The 25,551-nt window shown below is 36.4% G+C and overlaps 1 long non-coding RNA gene across 1 annotated transcript in view; it reads left to right on the top strand.

Moving 5' to 3' along the window:
- The first annotated feature begins 1,207 nt into the window (after positions 1-1,207).
- The window catches only part of LOC110351070 (uncharacterized), a 115,913-nt gene continuing 91,569 nt past the window's right edge, over positions 1,208-25,551 (top strand). The window contains exons 1-2 of the long non-coding RNA XR_002398085.2: positions 1,208-2,711; positions 2,988-3,105. This is a non-coding gene — a long non-coding RNA (uncharacterized LOC110351070). The remainder of the gene's footprint in view (positions 2,712-2,987; positions 3,106-25,551) is intronic.

The following is a 25,551-nucleotide window of genomic DNA, read 5'->3' as shown; positions in this document are numbered from 1 at the left end:
CTGAATGGGGGAAAGGAGGACTGAGAAAAATCAAGAGAAGAGACAGAGTCGGGAGGGCTCCCAAGTCTGAGCAAGCAAGTTTATTTTCACCTCTCTTTTATACACTCAGTGAGTTAGGTCATTAACCATGATCTTTATCCAAAACACCTGCTTCGTTGTTTGCTAGTTTTCTAGACACTCCTCGCCCTCATGGGCTACTTTGTTTCCTGGGGTTACAGAAGGTTCACCTTGTTGCTAGGGCAAACTCTAAAGGGAAACATCGGAGTTAGTCTCCACGGTTCCCCATTACATAGTCTCCTGGCTATTTATAACAAAGGGTAAAATTAAAATGAAGCTTTTTGGCTGACACCGCTCCCCACAAAGTCCAATTATTATTATTATTTTGTTGCTGTTTGTTTTTTGGTTTTTTTGGTACCAGGGATTGAACTTGGGATCTTGCACTTGCGAGGCAGGTGGTAGAACCACTGATCTAAATCCCCAGCCCTCCAATTATTATTTTTAAAAAATCTTTTCTCATGCCTCATTTTATTTTTACAAGTAATATGTAAAAATATCATGTAAAAATTTGTCCCATCTCCTCTGGTACACATGAAGGACCATGGCTTGCAGTTTTCTGGCAATCCTGAAGCAATTGATTGATGCTTGCTAGGATATGATTTATACCTTCCATAAGGAAATCAATACAGTAAAGTAACCCACAGGGAAAAACTGAGCATTAAGTCTTCGTTATGTGCAGCAGCATCTTTGTGGCTCCTCTGTAAGTGAGATCATGTGTGACTTCATTGAAGAAATGGCCCACTCCTCTATCCCTTAATGGAGAAAATGGGTTTTATATAGCATGTAAATCACACTCCTCTCTAAAAGTGCATTGATGTAACCAAATTTAGTTCTGATCTCCTGTTTAATATGTTTTTAAAAGCAGCAGGAGAATTCAAATGTAGATGCCAAAATCAATTCCTGTCATTCCACAGGACTGTTAACAGGTTTCATTGCAAAATCATATTTCTTTATATTCAAATCTGATGTTTGAGGCTATGAAACTGTTTACCTTTGTTTGTTTTTTTTAAATCAGCTTACTGACATGTTTTGATGGATGCTATAAAATCATATCCTCTATTACCAGGTATTCATGTTTCTTAAATTTGATTTTAATCCACTTTGCATACATAAACTATCAAATAAAAACCTAGAATTTCACAGTAAAATTTTGCCTTGTAAGTGGGTGCCACTTTCTGCTCCTTACTACAGGTTCCCTCTTGCTGACAGCTCAGCAAATGATGACCATGAAAAGTGGATTGGGAGTGAAAATACTTGGCAGTAAGACAGAAGGTCACTGGAGTGGTCACTAATGTATCCTTGGGTGATGGCAGGGAAGAGACAGGAGGAGAATGTCAGAGAGCCAGACACAATGTTAGATGATTGCAAAAAGAGTAAAAAATATTAATGACACAAAACAAGAGAGAATGAGGATGCTACTGAGTAGTGTGAGCTTCTGTGTATGGAAGGAAGAAAGGCTGCCCAAAGGTGTCCGTGGTCTAAAACCCAGAACCTACAAATAAGGTAAAAGGGGCTTTGCAGTTGGGGCTATGAGCCTTACAAAATGGAAATCATTCTAGAGCTATACCAGGTAGGTCTAATCTAATCGCAGCAAGTGATTTAAAAGCAAGAACTTTAAAAGCAAGAACTTTCTGCAGGTGGGAACAAGGAAGGCTCTGCAGAAGGACAGGTTAGAGAAATTCAAAGCATAAACTACTCTTGCTGGATTTAACAATGATGGAAGTCAAAACCCAGGGAACATGGTGGCCTCTAGAAAGTGAGAAAATCTGCTGGCTAGCTGCTAGCAGGAAAACAGGGACTTCAGTTCTTTGGCCACTTGGAACTGAATTGCATCTAAAACCTAAAGGATCCTGGAAGCAAATTCTCCTCAAGAACATTTGGGTCAGCTGACTTTGATTTTGGCCTTTTAAGATCAGAGCAGAGAAGCCAGCCAACCTCCCTGAACTTCTGACCTACACGATTGTGAGGGATACATGTGTGTTGCTGTAAACTGGGAATCTTGTGATAATATTTACAGCAACAATGAAAATCAGTGCAAAAGGCAAAAAAGGGTGATTGGAAAAAAGCTGAGAAATTCAGCTCAGGAGTGGCCATGGGGAGACAGGCACCAGTGGTAAAGCCTGTGGACTTGGACAAGCAGAAGTTCAAATTGCAGCTCTGACACTTACTAGATGTGTAATGTTAACTCAGGACACCACACCTTTCAAAGACCTGATCTCTTCCTCCTCTCTACACTGGAAATAACAGCATCTTCTTCACTAGCTGCAATGAGCTTCAGTGAGGTAATGCCTGGCACAGAATCAGTGTTGTAGTATGCTTTAATGAAACATCACCGTAATTCTCTTGTCTCTGAAATCCAAGGACAGGTGATAGTAGACAGACTTTACATGAAAGAAGTCACAAAGTAGTGCCGTCAAAAAGAAAGCCAGGTTCCAGCCAAAGCCTAGAGATGGAGAAAATATGCTCAGAAAAGGGGCTGAAGCAAGTGGAAAGCCAGGTGTACCTCAGAGCAGCCTTCTCAGGTGTGCATGCTCATAATGTCCACCTGGAGATCTAGGTATAGTGCTCACTCAGCAAATGGGCTGGGACTTGAGTTGCTGCATTTCCACCAAGTCCCCACATGAGAGACGTGCTGCTGGGCTACAGACCCCACAGTGAGTAGCAAAGAATTAGAATACATGAGAGAAGAAAGGTTACCCTCTCTCACGATGCTGTTGGAGGGAAGATGATAGGAAAGGAATGAAGAGGCGTCACAAGTGACCCTTACTGGGCTGTCAGAAGCAGTGCAGGCTCACTGTGTCTTCTGGGAAGGCTCCCTTCCTTGGCATTGTCCATTTGCAGTGGCAGGAACGAGCCCACATGTGTGCCTGTGTACTGTCACGTCCTCCCGGCACAGATCTCTTGGACTTCCCCATGGCTTCTGTTCTCAGAAAGCCCATGTGGCAGGATGCTGGCTGCACAACTTCAGGGAGCAGGTCCAGCCAAAACTTGAAGCCAATTTACCTTCTCCATGCTGCAGAGTTGCGGTGGGCATCCGAGTTGAGATAGGTAAGATACTTTTTTGAAAATATTCTTAGCTAGGCTGGGCCTGGTAGTGCATTCCTGTAATCCCAGCACTTGGGAGGCTGAGGCAGGATGATCATAAGTTCGAGGTCAGCCTGGGCTGCATAATGAGTTCAAAGCCAGGTGGGACTACAGAGCAAGACCTTGTCTTAAAAAAAAAAAAAAAAGAAAAGAAAATATTTTTACCAATAATGTGAGGTTTTGTCTCCACCCCTTCATATCTGTGATCTCGTCTTGTTCACATAGGGGTTTTGTTTTGTTTTTGTTATTAAACTATAGAAGTGTTTACATGTAATATATAGGCATAATGTTCTTCATTCTTGTCTGAAATACAGTAGACCCTCAAGTTACAACCGGCCCAACATATGAACAACTTGGGTTAATTAGGTTAATAGAAGAATCATCTGCCTCTTGTTATCTATAGTGCCTACCCTGGTAAACATCCAGATCTCAGCTGTATCGACTTAGTTACAAGCAGCCCTTGGCCAAGAAGTTCATAAATCAAGGGTCCACTGTATATAAGCATATCTGCCATCTCTGAGGTCCCAGAACAGAAGGTGTTAAATCTTCTCTCTTCCTCATTATCATTTTCATAAGGAAATGTCACTGGTTATAACTTCAGAAGGTAACCTTTATGGGGAAAGATCTTGAGCCCTGCTGGTGTGGAACGGTCTCCAGTGTGAGAAACTCATTTTATTTGGTCACAGATGCTGGTTTCAGATGTGTATGCTCAAGACTCTGGCCCCAGAAATTTGGTAGCCATAGGGCCTTGTGGCCTGATCTCAGGAAAGATCAACTCAACCTGAAAAATGCCATCTACCTTCAGAGGAGTCTTTAATTGGAGAGGTACAAGCAAGTGTATCTGGAAAGTGATCTAGAAAAATTAACACAGGTTTTTGTGACTTGAAAAATAAATTTTAAAAAAGTGTAGAGTCTGTAATACAGACTTTCCTCAGACATCATATTACAGTGACACATGTTTATAGCAGCACAATTCATAATAGCTAAATCTTGGAAGTGGCCTCTATGTCCATGAACAAGTGAATGGATAAAATGTGGTATTTACACACAATGAAGTACTACTCTGCCATAAAGATAAACTTGAGTCATATGTAAGAAAATGGATGCACCTTGATACCATAATGTTAAATGAAATAGAAACACAAGCTTAAATATCGCTTGGTTTCTCTTATATAAGAAACACAAAACATAAAGAGCAAGGTAAAACAGATAATAGGAAAAAGGGAAACCTTGTACAAAATGGAAGGGAACCAAAGATGGAGGAAGAGAGGAGGGAGGGGAGAGGGGGAGTATCAACAATCAGTGCAACAAAGTTCTTCCTCCAAAATAGAGGAAATCCTGAAAAAATGGACAGAGCTACAAACATTTGTAGAGAAGACCCACCAAGACAGAGAAGAAGTCAATCATTGCATTCACTTGCTTAATGACAATATCATGTCATACCACAGAGCAGTGTTTAAGAAAAGAGAGAAACAGGTAACTTTAGACCAGATTTTAGTTGTGAAAAGGTTGAGACCTAGTGAGCCAGAAGTAGGTCTCAGTGAGCTACAGATTCTCCCAAGGAGAGAAAGGACACCAGAGAGCCAGATTCCTGATGTTCTTATGGAAGAGGACTCTCCTTCCAAACAATAACCACCTTCCATTTCATCCTCCCTTCCTGCAAGCCAAAGATGTCAACTTGAATGGTGAGTACAGTATGAAATGGTTATACAATATGCAATGGTGAGTATAGTATGAAATGATTGTTTCTGGTAAACTAGGCACATTTTACAACTTTTGGGTGAATACAGTGGGAAAATTATTGGTGTCTCTAGTAAATTACACACGCTATATAACCCTTTTTATTATGAAAATGTTAGTTAAGGGGTGGTTTGGGAGGTTTGGAATGAATTGTGGGTATTTCTATTATATCTTATGGGAAAAAAGTCTTGACTTACAACCAACTTAAGTTACAACCAGCTCTTGCAAATGACTTGAGTTCACAAGTCAAGGGTCCACTGTAAATGAATTATTGTATCCAAGGAGGTCACATTTCTTTGGATATAAAAATCCTATTTCCAAAATGGTTGATTTAAAAAGGAAGAACCTGTTTTCAGCAGTATACTAGGTTTTTCTGGTTTACTCTCTATTTGAGTTTTAGAATTAAATTGTACTTATTTCTTACTTTTATATAAATAATTCTGGCTAAACATTTCATTATATCACTATTTTCAACTTGTAGTTTCTCTTATAAGCATGTCTATTCATAGCCTTTACCTATGTCTATTCATAGTATTTACCTGTTGGGTATTGGCATTGTATAGTTTTAAGCTGGATTTATTCATTCTATACAAAGTTGATGCCTGGTCTATGTAAAGAACATTGATGGATTCTGGAGGCTCAACAGAAAAGAAGATGCTGTAGCTGTGTTTTATCCTTGACACCTTTCCTATCCTATCTAGATTCATTTTATTAGTATTATTTACTGACATCGCTTCTTAAGGCTTTTTCCCTTTTCCCAAGTGACTCTTAGGATCATCATCATCAATTCTATTTTAAAAAATTTATTCTAGGGGCCGGGGATTTAGTTCAGTGGTTCTGCCACCTGCCTTGCAAGTGGAAGGATCCGAGTTGGATCCCCAGTACCAAAAAAAAAAAAAATTTATTCCAAATGCAGTCACTCACCATATCATTCTTTTCCCTAAAAATAGATTTGGATTGATATTACAATCAAACATATCTACTGTCCTCAATTTGAGATTTATACTTTCAAATAAAATTTGATAATTTTATGTAAAATATGTCCCTTGTTAAGTTCTTAATATTTCATACATTTTAGTATAATTGAGAACAGAATGTCTTTGTATACATTTCATAATAATTATCTTGATGAAATTAACACAACCATCATCACGTGTAGTTAGGTGTACTTGTGGTGGACACTTAAAATCTACTGTTAACAAATCTCAGGTAAACAATTAAGTATTGTTAACTATACTTACCATGCTATAGTCAGAACCCCAGAATTTACTCATTTTATAACTGTTCCATTTGACCAATATTTCTCCATTTTTCCCTTCTGCCCCTCAGGGGCCCCAGTCCCTTGCAACTACTGTTCTATTTCTGTGACTTTGACTGTTAGGTTCCATGTGAGTGAGATCAGACAATATGTACTTTTTGGTGCCTGAATTATTTTCTTTAGCTTCATATCCTTCAGGTTTATTCATGTTGTCACAAATGACATTATTTATTTCTTTTCAAAGGCTGAATACGTCATGATATAATTTCCGTAATACCTGTGTATATCAAAGTTTCTTCCATTTATCCATGGAGGGATGCAGATCTCTCTTCATGATACTTGTTTCTTTTCTTTGAAGATATAACCAGAAGTGCGATTGCAGACTCCTGGAATTTTAATTTTAGGGTTTTTTCATACTATTTTCCATAATGCCTATATCAATTGACATTCCTACCAACAGTGTACAAGAGTCACTCTAACTTGATGCTTTTGCTCTTTCAAGGATTAGACTACTACTGTCTGTGACTAATTTTCCCCACATGCATTTTCTTAGTGTTTTTTTATATCTATATCAGTTAGAACTTTGGTCATAGATATAGATGGTGGAGATCATGTTTGTTTTGATCTTATTATTTTAAGAATTCCACTTTCACTATATGATTCTTAGTTTGAAATTATCTGGCTAATGTATTTTCTTATTTCTAGGTAACAATTTTTATTCAATATACACATTACATTGTCAAAATCCGTTAATATTTTAAGTGCTTAAGGATTTGTAAATTTAACAGAGTGATATGCTACAGTAATAAATTTTATGATGAATGGGTGGGATACATTGTTACAGAAGACTACTTTTTATAATGTCCAATTCTAATTTGCCAGATTTTTATTAGTAACTTTGAGATACGGATATATGTTAGAACAGTGTAGTTCTCTTTTTGTGTTGCCCATACAGGAGAAACTTCTATTAGCTTCTGATATCTTTTGGGGATTTTTGTTTTCTATCTTGGAAAAACAAATGAGACTGACCACTTTTGAGAAGGATGTGGTCAGTTACAGCAGCCTTTGCCAAATTTGAACGGCTGAGTACTGTGAAGAGAGAAGAAAACAAGTTACAGATTTTTTTATTCTTAATGATCCTTTATTTGAAGAGTTTGAATTTTTTGGAAATGTGGGTAAAGGAAAGATTGTTGTCTCTCAGTTTCCTAAACCAAGAGTTTTGTTGTCCCTGAGTGGGTCATAACCTTTCCTTCCTCTTATATAGTTAATCCCTCATTTCCCTGAGGATGATGAGTATTTGCTATCCTAATTGTGGTGCTAATCTCACAGATGAATACATATTTCAAATTTTATCAAATTGTTCACATTAAATATGTGCAATTTTGTGTGGTTTCAATTAGGTCTCAGTAAAGCCAACCTTTAAAAAATCTTGATTTCTCAGTGAAGTAATATGGATTGAAAAAGGAGAGGAAAAATGTCTATAAGGGAAACAGGGAGGCCATGGAAGGTGGGTTAATAAGATAGTGTTAACAAAACCTCTTGTTTAAATATTTCAGTGATCCCTCATTCTCTTACAAGGAATCATTGTGTATTTCTAGAGTCCCCTTTCTGTATATTTATTGCAAGGTATTAAGAGCTTAAAATTTTAGAGGATTTGAGGGGTAGTCGGGTGTAAAATGTATTAAACTCTTACAGAAAATGTATGCAAACTGTTCTCGTGTTCTTGTAAAGCAGGGCAGAATGATAGCAAGAGTATAACTACACAAGGTCTATAATAACACTTTTATACATTCATTATTGTACCTAACATGTTTTTGCTATCAGTTTTAAAACTAAATTACATAGTTACTGACTCAACTATATGATATAATTCTCAGGAAATGCAATGATGAATGAGTTAAGTTACTCCTTTAGGTTTAAGTAATATAGTAAAAATGATTTTTTAAGGAAAAAAATGGCAGGTAATAAATATAAGATACTTCCCACCTGCCTTTGATATATGTCCAATGGGTAATTCTGTTTACAGTACTTACACAAAAGATGGATCACGATAACACTAAAAGAAAATTTAAACTGAATTTTGTGAATGGCAATCAGAGAAAATAGGTCAAGGTCAATTAAGATTACTCTACAAATGATCTTATCTGAAGTTAAATTTTAAAAAGGATTTTTACATGTGTATCTGAGAAAAAGGAAAGCCATACAAGTATGAAGGGGTAGACCACAAGTAAGTTCAAGGGGATTAGTCTATGTGCTTATTTAAATAAATTTTAAAAAATTTCAAATGATCGTAAGTTTATGGTGCTAGAATTTAAAAGGTGAAGTTGATATATTATGGAGTTCATTGTTTTGAACTCCTTTACTTATGTAATTTTGGGCAGGTCATGGAAACACAGTAGCTAAGAAAGGACCTTAATTGTCTTGTCCTTGTATGGATTATGGCAAAATATATTCATTCAATGGATAACTATGTTAGTTCTTATTGTATCCCAGGCACTAGTCACTGCTGAAGCAATACTGAACAAGAAAGACAAAATTTGTGCCCTGTCGTTACAGCTCTATTCAAGGAGATGGATATTACACACATAAAAACATAATTATTGACAGGATAGATGCTATGAAGGAAATGAGAAGAGGCACATGATTGAGACTAATAGATGGGGGAAAGCTCTTAAGCCTCAGAGAGTATTGGACCCTGAGGTGGGATATACCTGGCAGAATAGAAAGCTAACCTCTACCTTTTATTTTTTTTTCATTAAGTTTATTGGTACATTTTAGGTATACAATACAGTTACATTCACCCTTGGGATCTTGTACCTTTACATGATGAATTTTGGTTCATTTTTCCTCATTCCCCTGCCCTCCCTTCACCCCCTCCACCCTCCCCTATTTACAAAGACTGTTTCCATTTTTTCCTTTTCTCGTTTTTTCTTTTCCCTTCTTTCCTTTCCCTTACCCCTCCTATTTCCCCTACTCCTTTAGACCTTTTCTTCCTATTTCACATTATCAATTATACATTTTGAACCTTATTTACACTTTTAACAAAAGCCAGTGGTCTGGGATTTTCCTACTGGACAGTAAGCAAGTGATACCCTATATTGGTGGCTCTCAAACTTGGTTGAACTTGGCGATCACCTAAGTAGTTTAAAAATACAGCTGATACCTGATTCCCACCCCCAGAGACTATGATTTAATTGGGGAGACACTGCCCCAAGAGTTGGAAAAGCCCCAGGTGTCCCTCCTGTGCAGCACTTTTGGAGAATTCATGCCTTCATTCTCAAGCTTCTACCTCACTGCAATGTCAATGGTTAAAAACCATTGCTGAATTCACTTGTGGAGTTCTGGTAGGGCCCGCTGGGTTGGGGCCTCAGTGATTACTTTTCTAACAAGCTCCCCCACAAGATGCTGTTTCTGGCCCAAGAACCAAATTCTGAGAACTATTACGTGTTTCATTTCTTCATATTGTTGGGAGGATGGCAATAACAGTGAGGTTCAAATCATGCTAGTCACCAGCCTGTTCCTTCTTCCCCTTGGAGATAAACACAGCAATTAGAAAACTCAATTTGCACTTTGTAATTCTTAATTTTATTTCCTGTTCTTTCTGCATTAACTTTATGACAGAAGAAAATAAGGAACAGAGGCAGTTAGTCCTATGTTTGACCATTTGGCTTTTTTGTCTGTGTATGCAGCAAGTGGTTTACTCTGAATGTAATTTCCTAAGTAGAAATTGGGTAATTCTATAGCAGAGTTTATTAAAGTTCTCTCCTGTGGTTCCTTTTGCAGCTTTTCATCTTGGATGCTATTATAAAGTATTTAGGCCTCATGAAACCCTCAGATCCAAGAGAGGGAATCTGCTCTAAGTGGTATTTCCTGTGAACTTGTTACCTTTATGCTTGCTTTAACAAAAATGAATGGTAGAGGCTGACATAAAAAGGGAAAACTATCTAGGAGGGCCAAGCACTTGTAGGAAAAAAAAATTAAACATTTCTTTACTTTTTTGGAGATAGAGAAATGATTTTTAAACTTAAGTTTTAAATGTTTTTATTGATATGTATTAATTGTACACGTTAAGATGATTTGATGTGACATTTCCACACATACAGGGAGCACTGACCAAATCCAATCTGTACTTATCCAACCTCTACATTCTTCCAATTTCTGTTAACCACTATTTTACATTCTGGTTGAGTTTTTTTACCTTTCACATATGACAGAGAACATGGGGTACTTTTTGTGTCTGGTTTATTTCACATCACATTATCCTTCAGTTCCATCCATTTTTGCTGCAAATGACACCATTTCATCCTTTGTGACTGAATGATATTCTGATGAGTATATATACCATGTTTTCTTTATCCATCTGTTGATGGGCATCTAAGCTGATTCCATATCTTAGCTATTGTGCACAGTGCTACAATAAACATGAGTATGCAGGTATCTCTCTGGTATGCTAATTTCACTACCTTTGAATGTATCCCCTTTCTGAAGTGGGGATCATATGGTAGTATATTATAATTAACATTAATATTAGTATGCATTAAATTATCATGTAGTTTTATACTTTTATATACTTATCCCAGTTTAATAGGAAAGGTGTTATATTGATTCTATCCATTTGAGACAATGGAGCCAAATTAAAGCAAGTTAAACATTTTCCAACATAACAGTCAATGTCTAGGAAATTTATCTCATGTGTCTTAATTGTGCCTTAATATTTACTTAAGACTTAAGGGTATTAAGTCTTCCAAGAACCCAAAACTATGTAATTATGTAGATATAGATGACAGCAATAATTTACTGTATTATAAGCTTCACTGGCAATTTTGTTTCAAAATTCCATCCCTGTCTTTCTCTGTTTATGGTGCTGTAATAGAATACCTGAGACTAGGTGATTTATAAAGAAGAGAAATTTATTCCCTCAAAGTTCTGGAGACTACAAATGCTGAGGTCAAGCAAGCACCAGCAGGTTCTGTTCACTGGTGAGAGCTGCATCCTCCAGAGAGGATGCTGGAGCCTCACATGGCAGAAGGTGGGAGGGCAAAAGAGAATATCACATGAAGCCTCTTTTGTAAGAATCTTAATCTCATTACCAAGAAAGGAGCTGTCAGGACCTAATTAGCTCCTAAGCCCCTCCCTCTTAATACTATCACATTGGCAATACCTAAATTTTGAAGGGGACACATCAAACCATAGCTGTCAATGAGAGATGGTGCTACAACAATGTTCATTACTGCATGCCGTATACTTAACGCTCAAGTGCTGTGTTTGCAGGGCCTAGTAGCCACTTTAAGCAGATTTTCAAGGGGCACTTTTTACTGGTAGATAGAGGGCAAGGGGAGACACTTTCAATTACCACCTATGGGAAATGTTAATGAAAGGACATTTTCAGTGAAGAAAGGTGGTGACAGGTAAAGGCTTTACTATACCAGGAAAGCTATAACATTTCATAATAAATTTACATAAGGAATCCTGTTCATGCAGTGAGAACACATGTCAGCTAGCCATGGATATGAATAAATCCTCAATGGTCATTCTGGTGGAATACTTGTTTTGTTGCTGCCAGTAATAGGAGTCCAGTCGGTTTTCATGGGGGTGGCTTGTACTGTTTATTCTGCCATGCTGTTGGTGCTAAGTCCACTGGCTTCCTTGAATCTAAAGTACATTTTCAGATCAGTAAGTGCACATTAACTTTTTGAGTCTTCAAGGTTTCATATGCTGTAATGTGCATGCAGACACACACACACACACACACACACACACACAAATAGACTCACATGGAAAAGCAATCTTTTGTCAGCAGTGCACCAACATGACTAAACCTTGTAAGCCAATGTAGCAGAAGTGATTTTTATTCTCCTACTTTGTAAGAAGTGACACATTTATTTCTATAAGTGAGTATTCAAATCCTGTACATACCAGTTTGTCTGGCTGGTAGGGAATGTCTCAAGTATTGCCTGGGCTCTTTATCACTTGACTTTGTCTAAAGTTCTCAGAATCCTATGTTTTTCACCTTAGGGAGACTTTCTGGTGTCTCAGCTTTCCTTAATAATTCCCTCTCTCTTTTCCTGTTACAACCCACCAAAATGAATCTCTTCCATATCAAGGGGAAGCTTTCTTCCTCTCTACACTTCTATCGTTTCTCCTCTGATTGTGTTAGAGTTAACATAATAGCTCGCAGCTTTCATGGTAGGATTTTTTTTTTTTCTCATGAGACTAAAAGCCACCAACTGCTTTCACCCAGTAACACAAATACCCTTGAGGTAAAATGATAAAACACAAAAACTGCCTTCTTACAAGGGAGCAGGGAAAAAAATGTAGAAAGAGCAAAATAGAAATTAATAATTTAAAAGGCACCCTACTGTGAGTAGAAAAATTTGAAATTGCTTTTCCAGCTGAATTCTCTGACAGAGGCAAACTTTCGATGAGCTATATGTGCTATGTGTTTTAACTTTACAGATTCTTAGTATTCCAACTTATTCCCTAGAGTATATGCATCCTAGCTGGAGAAAAAGGGACATAAATTCTCATTTGATTCCTTATCACCTTGTGGGATGGGGGTTTTTGTCTCTTACAGATAATAAAACTGAGGCTTAAATCTTTTGGGACATAGCCTAGGTTAATGGTTGATTGACTCAGCAAGTCCCTGGTGCCAACTGGGGTATATCAAACACTGTGTTAGATGCTGGGGGTAATTGTGTGAACAAGAAAGATTGGTTTCACCTCTCCCTTTGTAGTTGCTGCAGGGTACCGGGGATCAAACTTGGGTCCTTGCACTTGCGGGGCAGGCAGCAGAACCACTGAGCTGAATCCCCAGCCCTTTAGGTTTTGTAATTCCCAGTGTATTCTGTCCCATGTATTAATAGTTGCCACATACTATCCTCTAATCCTTACAAGAACTCTATACAATGGGGAACAATTTTACATGAGGAAAAAATAGGGGCAGGGAGCAGAGAGGTTAAGTTAGTTGTACATAACAAGAAGAGGATTAAACCCCAGACCACCCTGAATAACTATGCTATACTATGCTCTAAAGAAAATAAAACAGATCACAGGATGAAGTAAGTGGGCATGAAGGGAAGCTACAATCATAAGTAGGTTATAGTTATCTCTCTGGAATTATGTGAGTTAAAAATCAGACTGGGTAGGAGAAGCTAGCTATGAAAATCTTTAGGAAGAGATATCCCAGAGCATGCAAATACTCTGAGATAGGATGGGACCAGTTGATAAATCCTTATCATTTGAAAACCTAAATTCAGTGGTCTTTCTGCTTTATAAATATTACATCGTTAACTATGGGGCCTTTAGCAAACAAACACAAAGCTTGGTTTCAGGAGACTAGCTATGACTAACAAAACATTTGTAGTTTACTTGCTGACTATTTAGCAAGAGGTTTTAAGATTTACACAATAATTTCCTTTTATTTTCAGGAATTGAAGACTTAAAAAGATGTATCTAAAAGTTCATATTTTCTCTAGTAATTACTTTGATAAACATGGCCTAATTCTCATTTTTCTGATTATGTTCTAGTTCATCATTTGGCATCAAAATGGTACTTTGGAAACAAATGTTAGATATATTTTGTTGCTGGACATTTTTTCTATTTCGTGAAGTGTGGGGGAAAATTTTATATTTTTCCCTGCGTTTCTTCTGCATCAGTAAAATTGTCAGCAACCACTTCGTCTGTGCTTTTGTGAGAGTCTTTCAAGTGTGCTGCACTGTGATGGACAGTCTCCTTCTAAATGAAAATTGGCTGTTGACAAAATGCTATGTTTGTGAAAGCACAGGTATGAGAGACCTCCCAACTTGGTCAGTCCTTCTGGAAAGATGTTTTTATTCCAAGAAAGAGCACTGAACTCAGTAGACAGAATCATTTCATTTGCTAAATTGTCTATCTCTTAGTTAAATAGAATTACCTGTTACTTAGACATCCCACACAGTTGAAGCATATATTTAGTAATTCTTCATTTATTAAACAGTGTATGATGAGAATACAGTGTATATGGTCTGTCTGAATCAGCCAAGTCTACCTTTAATCAGCCAGGTGACTGTCACTAAGTGAACTTGCATTTGAATCTTTTTATTCACCGATACAATAAAAAATGATGTAAAATGAAGGGTGATACATATCTGTTACTGATTCTAGTTTTCTGGAGAATCTTGATTAATACCCAGTTTTGGAACTGAGAATGATTCCAGAGGAATATAATTTTGATGATGAATTTTATTAGTTACTTCTGAGGTTTCTGGAATTAGCTTTCTAACCTGATTATATTTAAAGATTCCAGCAACACTATTTCCAGTAGAAAAGAGACGCCTTACAGTCCATAGCCTGTGTTACTTATAGAGATACCCACAATATTTGCATTGGATGCTACTAATCAATCACTTGGAAGAAAGGAGCAAGGTAATGCTGTAAGATTCATAGGAAAGTATTTGGGAAATTAATTAATATAGTCATGTTGGTTGGTTACTACTGATGTCACTGAATAAAGAGGTAAAAGAAAAGGATGAGCTCAGGGATTTGAATCTGCAGTTCAAGCATTGTAGAAATTACTTCAAATCTTCTCTCTGTGCCTGAAGGAGGCTCTTATCTCCTGTAGCCAAATTTTCTGGAAATCAAATGCAAAACCTCATCCTGCAAGTGGCTTATAGCACAAACTGAACTCTCAGTTCTGACCAAGTGTCTACTATTAAAGTGAGGGCATTGATTGGAAAAGAATGGGATCCTATTAGTTGAGAGACGTGTAGGAAGACCCTGATGAAGTTGAGGCTATTAAGCTCCTAAGTTCTCATTAATTTTCTTTACCAGTGTAGAATGTTTTCCCAATCACTGCAGAAATAGTTCCACTCCCGGTGCTATTTGCCTTTTGACCTTTGTCAGAGATTAAACTTGCATTACCTGAGGGAATTATAATGTCCCCCTCTCCCCGGGCACCTGCCATACAAGACAATTCTGACTCCTCAGGACTCATCCCTGCCACCCCTCTCTGTTTCTATACCTAAAAGTAACTGAAGTTCTAGAAGACCTTTAAAGTAGGCTTTGGAGTGAGGGCTATGAAGAAGTATGTTACACTGTTCTGTTTCTCTGAAGAATCCTAACTAAAACATACATTAAAGGCTGGCGTAGCCTAGAAGCAAGGTGGATTTATGGAGTCAGCCAGTGAACATCCTCCAGTTTACATTGTTGTGCATTCCTCTGTCCCTACTATTCAAACGCAAGAATAACCTTCCTTGGATCATTCTTCTAGGAAGAGTATGCCTTCCTATCAGCAAATATGCCCCCCCAAAATAAACCCAGATATTTTCATATGTGTAGAATCTCTCAGCTGCTAAGTCTTCTCGATACAAACATCTCCAAAGCAGGAGCACAGCCTTCTATTTTTGCCATAAAAAAGATAGCAAAGCTGGACATACTAAACTGTTAATCACTCCAATATCTTGGAAGAAAATGCCTAAGGGGACTTTTCCCCAAGTAAATATAAATGTGAATATAAATATAAATAAATATGTACATATATATCTGCAAAAGTTATTACCCTAGAAAATGTAGCTTAATGAATATCTTTGAAGATATCAATCAATCACAGTTGTCTTCCTTAAAGTAGAGTAAGCAATGGAAGATAAAAATTTAAACAGCTCTGTGCTGCTATAGGAAACAAAGGGGTCACACAACGTGGTTTTTCAAGTATCTGCAAGTTGACAACTTTTGAACCCTAATCTAAGGTTCTAACCTCTTGGTTCAAGGAGTATAAATTCTGTTCTCTGCTCTGTGACTAACAAAAAGCCTTGCAGAATGGTTCCCATTATTTCATTTAGTTTCAAGGCAGAGTGAAATTTAACTTAAATTTGCTAGAACAAAATTGAAAATTAAAAACCCAAGACCTACTAATAGTTTATATTTTTATCTAGTCTGAATCAATAGAAAGCTTTGCATCCATATCAGTGTTTGTCTCCCTCCCTCCTTCTCCCCCCTGTCTGTCTCTCTCTGTTTCTGTGTATATAGTAAGTGGGTTTACTATCACTTAGCCAAAATACTTAGGAGTAGAAGTATTTCAGATTTACATTTTTCCATGGATTTTGGAATAATTGCATAGAATTTATTTGTTGAGCATTCCTAATCTAGAATCTAAAATACTCTAAAATTCAGTTTTTGAGCATTAACAAAAATTCTCAAATTTTTGATGAACTTCAGAATTCAGATTTTTGGATTAGGAATGCTCAACCTGTCCATCTATGGTATATATGTTATATATAGCCTCTTCTGTTTATATACATGCACATAATTATATACTATTTTTTAAGAAGTACTTTTAAGACGGTCCCGGGATTTAGCTCTGTGGTTCTGGTGCCTGCCTCGCAAGTGCAAGGTCCTGAGTTCTATCTCTGGTACCAAAAAACCCCCCAAAAATAAAAAAACAGAAAACAAGCAAAGAATTAGTTTTAAGAAATCCAATTCCTGCTTCAAAATTAGTACCACTAATACTAGGTACTACCTGGAAATCCTCAAACATTTTGTTGAGTGAAACAATAAAATGGAATTATGAACAAAGTTAATTTTAGGTTCAACATAGTTCATATATATTTTCCCCACTAACAAATTTTCAATCATGGTATGTTCACAAATAGTGTTGATATCTGAAGGTATATTTTTTCTAGTAATAATGTTATACATTTATAAAAATGAGCTGATCTTTTAAGATCTAGCAGAACATAACTTTTTATAAACTTATTTATTCTGTTTTAAAAAAATTTATTTTATTTTAAGTTATACCCAAATAATATAAACCTGAACTTGGACTGAGAAACATCTGTGTTCCAAAAAAATTGAACTTTCTGCAGGACTATTTGGATAACTCCCATAAATTAGCAGCCTTTAACTGCAACTTATTCACTGATGTAAATCTGCTGTTTAAAGTTCTTATCTTTCTTTAAAAGACCTCCTAATCCAATTCTAGTACTTCTCTTTTTTCCATCAAATTTATTGGTACATTTTAGGTATAAAATACAGTTATATTCATCATTGGGATCTTGTACCTTTACATGATGTATCTTGGTCTTATTTTTTTCCCTCTTTTCCTGTCCTCCCTTCACCCCCTCTACCCTTCCCTATTTGCAAAGACTTTGTTTCCATTTTTTTTCTTTTCTCATATTTTCTCTTTCCCTTCTTTCCTTTCCCCTACCCCTCCCACTTCCCCTACTCCTTTAGACCCTTTCTTCCTATTAAACAATATAAATTGTACATTTTTAAAATTACAATATCAAAATTTAGAGGGCATTACCACCAATTTTACAGAATTTAAAAGGATATAGAAAGCATATTACAAAAATCTTTTTTGAAATAAATTTGACAACTTCTAAGAAATACCTTGAAAGGCAAATTAATGAAACTGACTCTGGAGGAAATACAAAATTTGAATAGCACCTATTAAAGAAAGTATATTCTTAGCTTGAAAACCTATCTATATGACAACAATAGGCTCATATACATTTTAACTGATGAATTATATCAAATATTTAAAGGAGAAAAAAGAAGGATCACTTCTCCCCTCATCTTAGGAAATCAACATTGTGCTAATACTAAAACTGGATAAAGATAATAAAGAAAAAAGTGTGGACATAGATAAAAATTTGTTTAACAAAACAAACTATTAGAAGTCAGATCTGGCAGGATGTAGAAAGTGGTTTTATTATAGGGATGACAGTGTTTGTTCAGCATTGGAAGATCCACCCCCGAAAGTCATCATTTTAACAGAGGAAAGGAAAAAGCCATATGGTCCTGTCATTAGTTACAGAAAAAGTACTGGACTAAATTCTACAGCTGTTCATGGTAAAAGCTATCAGGAGACTAGAAGTAGAGCAGACTTTCTCTACAGATAAGACAGGTACTCCATACTTTCAGCAAAAATGCCTTATATGAATGGAAAAGATATGATGCTTTCTCCCTAAGGTGGGGAACAAGGGCAGATATCCCTATTCTTCATCTGTCCATTAAACTCTGAAACATAGGCCCAAACAAAAATAGTCTAGCAATAAAAAGACACAATTAACATACAGTTGACAAGGTAGAAGTAAAATCTTTACTTGTAGATGAAATGATCATCTACAGAGAAATATACTAATAAATCTCAGGAGCCCCTAGAACTTCTATCTGAATTTAGCAGGATTAGAAAACACAAGGCATATATAAATATTCAGGTCTGTGTATACTTGCTATGAATGAAGAATTGGATAATGAAATTTAAAAGTTATCTAGGAGTACAAAGGACCTAGAAAAGTAAAAAGAAAAAAAAAAAGAGTGTTGGAAGATGTTTATTACCTAGTTTTAAGACTTCCTCTAAAGCTACAGTAATCAAGGCAGTATTGGCGTAAGGAAAGACATATGATCAATGGAATAAAACAGATAATCTAGAAATAGAACCATACATACATGGTCCACTGAGTTTTGAAAGATTATTTAACATTAACATTTTAAAGAACATAAGCTCAACTCAAGAGCAGAGGAAAAGACAGTGTTTTCAACAAATGGTACTAGAATACCTGGTATCCATATGTAAAAAATTAACCTGACCCTTTATTTCCATACATAAAAATAACTTGAAAGGATCTATGAACCTAAATATGAAAGACTAAAAGTATAAAACTTTAAGAAGTAATTATAAGGGAAAATGTTCATGACTTTAGGGTAAGCAAGAATTTCCTAGGATACAAAGTCATGATGTATAAAAGAAAGAAATTAATAAATGAGATTCCATCAAAATTTAGAACTTTAAATGACATTATTAAGAAAATGAAAAGTAGTCCTTAAACAGTCAGTATTTATAATACATATAACCTAAGACCAGAATATATAAAGAACTTTTATAGCTCATTAATAGACAACCCAATTAAAAAGTAGACATAAGAAGATGATAAATAGCCAGTACAGCACAAGGAAAGGTGTGCAACACTAGAAGCAGAAAAATACTAATCAGTACAATAACAAGATCATATTATACACTCATTAGGGAGATTAAGTTAAAAGTTTTAAAAGAACAAATGTCAGCTTAGGTGTGAACCAGTTAGAACTGTCTAATACTGCTAATGTGAATGGAAAACAATATAGAAATTTCTTGTTTTACTGTTAAGAACCAACAGTTCTGTTCTAAGCTTTTACTTAAGAAGAATGAAACTACACATTCACAGTAGATTTGTACATACAAGTTGACTATCACTTATCTGAAATTCTTGGGACCAGAAGTGTTTCAGATTTTGATTTGAAATTCACTTGATCTGCAAAGAGGATAGCTACTCCTGTTTTTGTGTGTGTGTGTGTGGGGGGAGGTCCTGTCACACAGAGTATTGTTTTCCACCCTTTAACATTCAGTCTACGAGTTTCTTTTTGAATTAAGTGTGTTTCCTGTATGCAGCATACTGTTGGATCTTGCTACTTGACCCATTCTACCAGTCTATTTCTTTTGATTGGTGAATTGAGACCATTAACATTAATGGTTATAACTGATAAGTATTGACTTATCATTGTCATGACTTTTTCTTTTTGTTGGATTCTCCCCGCTTCATTTAATTTCTTGTCACACCCGATGGATTCATTCTGCTGGGATTCCTAGAGTTGTGATCCTTATTATCGTTTCCTAGAATATTGTTTAAAATTTTTTGGAGTGCTGGCTTGGTATTCATGAAGTTCCTAAGGTGCTCTTTGTCATAAAAGCATCTTATTTCTCCATCAATTTTGAAAGATAGATTTGCAGGGTACATCAATCTGGGTTGGAGGCTGTTTTCCTTTAGGGCTTGGAATATGTCACTCCAAGCTCTTCTTGCCTTGATGGTTTGTGTTGAGAAGTCTGCTGTGATTCTGATGGGCTTTCCTTTGTATGTGATTTGTTTCTTTTCTCTAACTGCTTGTAGAACTTTGTTCTTCTGTTGTGTTTCTGGAATCTTAACAGTTATATGCCTATGTGTAGATTTTTTGTTGATCAAGGCTATTTGGAGTCCTATATGCTTCACTTATCTGTACGTCAAGTTCTTTTCCCCTGCTTGGGAAGTTTTCTGCCATCATGTCTATGAACAGTTTTTTTATGTCATCTGCACTCTCTCCTGTTTCTTCATTGAGTCCAGTCAGTCTTATGTTATTCTTCTTTGCATCATCTATAGGCTGCTGGATTGATTTATCATGGTCCCTTACAATTTTAAAGAAATTTTTCTTTTCCTGGTCACTAATTGCAATCTTATCTCCTATATTTGAGATTCTGTCCTCACATTGTCTCATTCTGCTGTATAGACTTTCAATGGAGTTTTTAATCTCCTGGAAATCTGTTTGTATCTGTCTTATGGATTCCATTTGTTTCCTATGTTGGGATTCCATCGTGTTTCTCAGTTCCTCTACTTTTTTTATCTGTGTCCTCTCTAGATTTATTAATCATGTCTTGAACTATGGCCACAAATTATTTCTGTTTTCATTTTTTCCAGATCTTCTTTTGTTGCCAGTTCAGGGAGTACAGGTGGTTGAGTATCCCTTTGGGTTTGCTGTAGGTGATCTGGAAGTCTGGTTTTGAGACTTGTTTATGTGTCTTCTTATTTCACGGCAGTGGGGGGTGGATTGCTGTTGGTGCCTGCACAGTGGCTCACCTCCTTTGTGCTGGGGGTGGCGATGGTACAGTGGCCCAGAAGCCTCCTCCTGGGTGCTGGGAGTGGCTCACCTCCTCTGTGCTCTCTAGTACTTCTTTGTATTAACTCTCATTACATGAGTTACAGCACATCAAGTAGCCACTGCTAGCTTTGCTAGCACAATGCTAGACGTGGAGGTGGTCAGTACATGCTGGCAATGACTCTCAGTTGATAGGAAGGAGATGAGGACTTCAGTCCTGCAATAAAAGGAACTAATTTCTACCTGTCAGCTGAATGTACAAAAACACTTGCTATCCTTTGGAAATCTCCAGAATGAAGAGCAGTCCTGCAGGCACCTTGGATTTATTCTTACCAACGTATGACCTAGAGAACTGTAAGATAGTAATATGTGTTGTTCCAAGCCACTAAATTTGTAGTGATTTGTTACAGCAGCAAAGGAAAAGTCATAATACTTCCTTAATGATTAATAAAGAAAGTGATAATAATGTGTGAGACATTTTGACATGCAATTTTATTTGTTCTTTTTATCAGGGTTATGGGGAGTCACAGGGAAGGCTGGTTGGGGAATTATGCCTGGATATTTTTGGTTCTCAGTCCTACTTCCGTTGTGAATTTCTAGACAATGCTGTGTGAGGTGATCACAGGTACACTCTCTGCTTCTATTCCTCTGGAGGTGGGTAAAAGTCCCCTTCCTTTCTATTTAACCCTGCTAAGCCAAGCCTAACTAGTGTTTCTTACACAGTGTCAGCAGCTATTTTGCCTTTGGGAAATATTTTTTTGAAGCTATAGTTTACTTTTAACAAAATTTCTAAAGAACAGATGATACTATCATTTACATGTCACCACATTTGAGTAGCCTCAAAGAAGTTATAAACCTTTGTCCAAAGAATAACATTTCATGGTAAAATTACAGAAAGGGTGTGAGTTATAAAGAAATAAAAGGTCCAGTTAATCATGCTGATTCAAAAGAAAAGCTCACAGGGTTTCTGCAGTTTGTTTTAGACTTAACAGAAAAGCCTCATCTGTTACTTCGTAACACAGGCTGCTGTCTGATCACTGGTGCCATTGACACATTTTGTAGACATTTTGGTTATTTCTGGAAATAGAAGCAACAGGAAAAACAGTTAATCCCTTAAGAGAATTAAATCTTGAAATGGAACATTCACTTCAGTTTTTAGTAACAAACTTATTTTGAAAGCTCTTTGAAGTTGAAGTTCTTATAAGTAAACAACTTGGAATAGTTTCCCCACCCTGGTTTAATTTCCATAAGGAACTTCAACAGCATATACTCTCTCTCAAAAAAAATTAAACAACTGTGATACATGTCATCAGTTTGTTCTTTGGAGCTTCTGACTGCAAATTGGCTCTTCTTTCTCCAGTGGCTGATGCCAAGGTTGATGAAGAGTGAGAGCACCATGGTGATTACTTCCTTGCAATGGCAGAACACAGCATGGCTAGGCTTTGGGACCCCTTATCAAACTTGCTGAGGCCCATTCTCCAGTTTTGAGGACAAGCTAGAGACAGGTTATTTCTCAGGGTAGTGATATGACAGCAAGGCAGAGTGATAATTAGTTAACATACATAGAATTTAATAAAAGAACATCATAGGATCAGTTTCCACATTTTTCAAGTTCAACTATAGTGGAAAGAAAAATGTTCTTCAAGGTATTACCCCAAATATAAATGTATCCGTAGAAGTAAGAGTAAACCTCACAGTGACAGAGTGAACACTTCCCATGGAAGTCTGGTCACCTTGAAGTAAGCTGTATTTGAAATCCTCCTGTTGATCTAAAGTATCGTCAGTCAAAAGTGCGGGGCTGCACCTTTGTCTCAAGAGTGAACAATTTTTTTCCTCATGGGATATTTGGATATGTCTAGAGACACTTTCAGTTTTTGCAACTGGGGTGGGTATGCTAGTGGCATAAAGGTAATAGAGATTAGAAATGTCCCAAATATCAATAATGATAAGGTTGAGAAACCCTGCATTAACATAATTCTTCTCTCTTGGGATATAGGAATATCCAATTCTACATTTCCTACTACTTAGGTATATAATGCTAGGCAAGAAATTTGATCTCTTTCAACCAAGTGGGATGCTCATCTGAAAATAAACTGTTGAATTAGGTTTGATACAATCCAACAAAATATAAATGCCTATTGTATACCTGTCACTGTGTTAAACTGAAACATAGAAAAGTTCCTTTGCTTTTAGGAGCGTAATGATCTATGAAGGTTTATAAGTCAGCTATATCAATGATAATGCTGAGTAACAAACCAAATAAAATTTTACTGGTCATATATTCTTACTCATATATTTTCAGATGGGATAGGATTCAGCTGATCTACTCATATTTCTTTCTAGGATCCAATTTTAATGTGTCCTGTGACTTTCATCCTTTGTGGACCACTAGGTTATCAATGGCAGATCCTCTCAGTGATCTATAAAACACAGGTGGCCAAATAGAAACACTCAATAGACATTATGGCCTGAGATAAAAACTGTATCACTGTCCCTTTCTCCTGTATTCTTTTGGCTAAAACATGCCATATGGTTAATACCAGAATCAAGAAGTGGTGAAATTTATACTTGCTTTTATGATAAAAATTGAAAAATTACATATTGAAGGGCATTAAAATAAGCAGAAATTTGAATCAGGAACAATAATGCTATCTATGCAGAAGTCTTTCAGCTCTAATATGGAATAATTTTTAAAACTATATTCTTTGTATTTCTTGAGATTTTTGAATAATCAAATTGAAGTCAATGATGCCTATTCCTTTAATCTTAAAAATTCCCTTTGACTTCCAAGATCCATCTGACTTTGAAATTATTTTCATTGATGCAAAGACCTAGCAGTCGTCTGTCTTCAACTTTCTTTAGCCACATGTATTCTCTCCACTGTGAAGACATTCTACAGAAGAGAGTACAACTTGATTCCCGAAAAAGAGAATTTATGATGGTTTGGCAGTGGAAGGAAAAGAAACAGATGGTTGGCATCATCAGTACTACACAGTGTGTCAGCTGAGTGACATGTCAGATATTCTTCTTCCTAGTGGGCAATGGCTTCTTCCCAGCTACTGCATCTTGTATTTGGGCACCAATGAGCCTTGTATGTCACACATTATATTTTAAAGTATCTTGAAGAACTTTATCACTAATATCAATCTCTTGTGTTTTCTGGGAAAAATACATCCCAAAGGAACTCTTGTAATCCAAGTCAGCCTCTGGACTCTCTATTTTTCTAACAATAGAAAATGAGTGTCCAATAACTCAAAAGTAAAATGTTATTAAAGGAAAAATGTATCCTGTCATAAACTAAATTTTTGCATCAGGTATCCAAGTGAAAAAATCTTCTTGGAGTACATTAGGAGATGAAGGCTGGTTGGAAAATAAACTAAGCTTAAGAAATGGGTGGAAATTTATCCTTTTGTGAACATTTCCATTGCTGTGTAGCAGGCATTTATAAAGTCTGTAATCCTTTCTGATAGTTGCTGATTACTTTTCAAGAGAAACTGTTATCAATGCTTGCAATATTGGCCTATCGTAAGTTTGGGACATTTTATTGTAGTTGTTTTTATTTTGTCTTAATCCATCCTTAAGAAGAAAAGAGAGTTTGATATTATGGAAAAATCCATAGGCTGAGAATTAGGCTATTGGAATTTAAATCTTCTCTCTTCATCCAAGCTGCTGTGTGATCATCATGAAGTCTCTCCTACCTGGACCTCAGTTTTCCAGGCCTAAGAGTCAGACCATATGGTCTTTAAGGTCTCGTCTATCTCACATATGGTACCCCCACCTGCCCCAGGATCTAGATACTAAAGAATACATTTGTTACCTGAGGCAGTCCTAAATGAAATAACCAAATTATTAAATATTTTCTTAGGTAAGATTTTTATTTCCCTGCTCTGCATGTCTCCCCCTCATGCTTGATCATAGGTACAAAGACTGCTAATGTCAGCTAGCTACAAGCTGAGGCAGGAAAGAGCAGTGGAAGGACCAATAGATTTGGAATCTATTCAGATTTTATTTCCTGCTCTTTGATGAGCTATAATGTCTTGGAAGAGTCATTCAGTTTCCTCAACATGATGACAGAGTTGACCTAGATAATCTCTGTAATTTCTTCTAAGATCTAAGAAAACTATTGTAAATCCTGCTAAAATGTTCTGTACCATATTTTCCAAAACCCTTACCAAAGTCTAGGTAATTTCATAGAGTGTATGTTTTTCTCTCTTGATTTCAATTTATAACAAATACTCTAGTACAAAAAGGAAACCTACTCAGAATTCTATTACCCTGACATGTTAACTGTTCTTATGCTATTTTTGGCTATATGTGGAGATTCTGATTTGGTTGAGCTAGGAATTTGATTCACTGTACTGTGAAGTGGGAGAGTAAATTTTTGTCTAAGCCTTCCTACCACTCATCCTGTATAATAGTGCATAGGTATCTAGTTTGTTATTAATAGGGTGAACCCTTTCTAGCTTTTCTACCCATAAAGTCAGAACAAAAGGGAGATACAGTAGATCTTTTGCAAATGGGAAGGGGACCAAGAAATTTAAAAAGAGGGGGAGGGGAAGGAGGGCAAAGGGATGAAGAAAGAATTGAGATGCATTGTTTAATTATTATATACTGCCAACGTGTACCTAAAATTGAAAAAAATCAGTATAAAGATTTCTCAGAAGCACAGCTTTCAGTATTTTAAACTGAGTCTCATGAAATACACACAAGTGAAATGTTTTACAAAATATCCTTATCACATATCAACACTGTGATATTTTCTGTTCTATTC

Source organism: Heterocephalus glaber, unplaced genomic scaffold, assembly GCF_053883595.1.
Source record: "Heterocephalus glaber isolate CG9 unplaced genomic scaffold, H.glaber_assembly_v1.0 deba00001472, whole genome shotgun sequence".
In the NCBI taxonomy this organism is placed as follows: Eukaryota; Metazoa; Chordata; class Mammalia; order Rodentia; family Bathyergidae; genus Heterocephalus; species Heterocephalus glaber.
Note: the sequence above shows the minus strand (reverse complement) of the source record. Positions and strands in the feature narration are given on the sequence as shown.